Genomic DNA, 3711 nt, shown 5'->3' on the forward strand with positions numbered 1-3711 from the left:
GCTGACATCATTTCAAGTATATGTGGGATTGAAACTCCTTGGAATGTATTAACAGACAGTTTAACAGAACGACTATCAGGAAGTTGAAACCAGAAAGGAATAATAGTAAAGACATAAAATGAATGAAAAATGGAACAAGGGGCAAGTACAGCTAGAATACTCAATGTACACATGTAATAAAGGAAGTCCTAAATCTGCAATAAATCTTGGAGAAAGGGTTGGTTGAGAATGATAGAAGGAGTGACTCTGATCCAGGAGCATTGGACAATTAGGTGGACATATTTAATTGTAACACAAATGCACAACCTTTTGAAATTCAGTTAAAAACACAACTACAAACAAAAACACACAAAAATCACAACCAAACAGCAATGCTTAGAGAGTATGTATATGAGCTCACAAAATTTTAAGCAGTTAATGAAGGGCAGTCATGGGAAAACAAACAAAGCTGTCCAAAGAGGGCAGTTTGGGGTAGGGGAGAATCTTGAACAGATTTGAATAGATTGTCAAAGGTTATAAATCACCTACATCGACTGCAAATATTTTCTTCTGTGAGTATTCTCTTTTTTTGGGGGGGTCCGGTCGTGGGGCCTGAACTCTGGGCCTGGACGCTGTCCCTCAGCTCTTCAGCTCAAGGCTAGCGATCTACCACTTGAGCCACAGCTCCACTTCCGGCTTTTTTCTTTTTGCTTATGTGATGCTAAGGAATCAAACCCAGGGCCTCAGGCATGCAAGGCAAGTGCTCTACCACTGAGCCACTTTCCCAGCCCCCACTCTTTGAGTATTCTTTATCTGAACTGGTTACTCCAGTCCTGAGCTACACTTTATAGCTTGTGAGGATAGAATGGAAGAAACAAGGTCAAGATCCCATTACACCACTGGAGAGAAAACAGTCCTGTATGGGTTCTCTCACCTTTCTTCACTACCTTCACTACTCTTTTCTCATACTTTTATTAAAGTAAGTGATTTTGAATTACATCTTCCCTTCTTTTTCAGAGAATTACTGTTTAGTAATTAAATGTCAATTCACAAATTTTGATGTCTTTTTTTAAAAGAACTTTGAATTTAAATTCCATTGCACCCTTGTTTCACACAGTGAGAGTATATTTCCTGGGTAAGGACAATTCTCAAGAGAACCTACAGGATTTACAGCAAGGTTTGTGAGGCTTGTTTGTTTACTGTGAAAATGAGCCATATTCACCCACATTGCTCCCTCTCAACTAAGTCTACACGGATTTCTTTGCATGAAAGCCTATTTTCCCAGACAATTTTAAATGTTCTTAATAGGCTAAGTTGTTAAAAAGTTTGAACAATTAAAATTTACCTGTCATAAATTTTAAAGCTCTTTTGAAATTCCTTTATCAGAATCGTGAATTCACCAATTATAATCCCGCCCTTACCAACAAAAAGAGTTAACATGTTGTTTTCATGATATAGTATCCATGAAACTACTATTTTCCAGTGCCTTTGTATGCATATATATGACCATATAAGCTGATGCTGAGCAAAATGAACTCCAAGATATGGAAAAAGAAATACTTATTTGCAGTTGTTGATTTTGATGAACTATGTGATTTCTATTTTCTTTGAGATTTTCCCCTAAGGTTTATCCTCTGCTGTGTTTGATTTTGGTACCCTGTGTATTTTGTATACATTTACCTTAATTAGTTAAGGGAACAGGAACAAAACAAATGGTGAGGCAAAGGACAAAGAGCAAACCAATGCAATAACAATTCTCACAAGACAATAAGTTGGAAATGTACATTACAACGTCTGAGGGGTATTGTGATGAAGGAAAAACTGTGAGAAAAATGAGAGAGGGGATAACAAGTTTGAAAAGTTATGTATTCAGTACCTTCCAATGGCTGTAACCCCAGTGCACATCACTTTCACATTAAAATTAAATTTAAAAAATAAGCTGATGAAATAAAATTTCACTGTTTTGGTATAGTAAATATTATTCTTTATGTAGTAACTTTTTAAAAATCAGTATTATTTAGCATCTAATTTGAATTAATTACCTCTTCTTTATCAGAGGGTCATCAACTTGAATGATATCCAACTAGAAAATTTTTTCACAATATACTTGCCAATATTTTGAAAATAGAATAAATTTAGTACTTTCTTATACTAAAACAGAAAACAGTTTAATTCTATGGAAACCCATAACTTTTAAAAGTTAATAAGTTGTTAAGAGGACAGAATGTATGTGTTCTTCAAAATTCCTATGACTAATAACTACTCATTTTCAAATTCTGAACATTCCATTCCTGAGAGATTCAAAATATACCTGTTTGCATGTTATGTAATTCTGCAATAGGTGCATTTTCCAATCGGGTGTTACAGACTGAGAAGTGAACAGAGAAAGAGCCACATTCTGATAAAGGATAAAACTATGAAGCATGTTATAATTAATTCTTCAAGAGTAAGCAGTTGTTTGTCAGATTAAGCTATTATTTCTTGACCATCAATCACAAGATTTATGCCATAAAGTCATCCTAGACCACCAGTTTCCAACTTGTAGGGTGCACCTCAAAATTCCCTTAATTCACATCAAGAATAGCTTATCTCCATTGTGAAAATACACTGCACCTCTGCTAATGTGATGCCCTCCGTGTTCTGGAAAGAACACCACTATAAACTGGGTTGCATCATTTTTCCTCCACTGGTATTCTTGGAAATATTATTTATATTTATACTTTTTAAATATCATAGATAATCAGGAGGCTAAGATTGTAAGATTACAGTTAAAAGCCTGTGAAGACTCAGGGTCTAGGTTGAAGGGGCAGAATGATGCAGGCTCCAGCCTCAGGATTATCTGAGGACTGTGTTTGAGTAATAGGAAAGTTCTTGGTATGCCGGGCTAGAGAGGGAAAATGTTCTCTCTCCCTATCTCAAAACACATGTCACAGACTCCTGGGAGCTGAGGAAGTAGCTCTTATGCTTGCTTAAGCATAGTTGAACAGCTGGTCAAGCATTTTCCTGAGATTGGACAAGTGGTTTGAGCTTGCTCTAAAATAGTTTAGATAATAATATACCAAGACAGGGCTGGGAAGGTGGCTCACTGGTAGAGCGCTTGCCTTGTATGCATGAGGCCCTGAGTTCGATTCCTCAGCACCGCATAAGCAAAAAGAAAAAAGCCGGACGTGGTGATGTCGCTCAAGTGGTAGAGCTCTAGCCTTGAGCTGAAGAGCTGAGGGAAAGCGCCCAGGGCCAGAGTTAAGGCCCCACGATTGGACCCCCAAAAAATAATAATATTCCAAGGCATTGTCTCATAGGTCAAGTAAAAATGTATCTGTTGAAATTTTTGTGTCAATGTCTTCTGACCAAATCTTGGCCACGATCATGCTTGCCTGTCTTTAAATACCCACTAACAATAAATCATACCATGCAGTGGCAATTGTTGCATGCACTCTGCATCCCCTGTGTCCTGGTGATTTCTTTACCCTTACCCAGGGACCCCAAGGCACTAGATGATACAACTGGCACCCAAACAGGGACCCTTCATTGTTGAATTCAGGAAGGGATATTGAGGTAAGTACCTTTAATTACAGGGTGATGGGAAAAGTTAAATCTACTCCGTACTTACATATGCTTAAACATTTACTTGGTGCTTATGGTCTAAATATTTCTTCTTCTGACATAGAAATGTGTATTAATGTAATTAGGGAATGGAGTCCTTGGTTCCCCGATGAAGGAACATTAGATGTT

The sequence above is a fragment of the Dipodomys merriami genome, unplaced genomic scaffold (assembly GCF_024711535.1).
Source record: "Dipodomys merriami isolate MVZ:Mamm:240054 unplaced genomic scaffold, mDipMer1.0.p SCAF_668, whole genome shotgun sequence".
NCBI lineage: Eukaryota > Metazoa > Chordata > Mammalia > Rodentia > Heteromyidae > Dipodomys > Dipodomys merriami.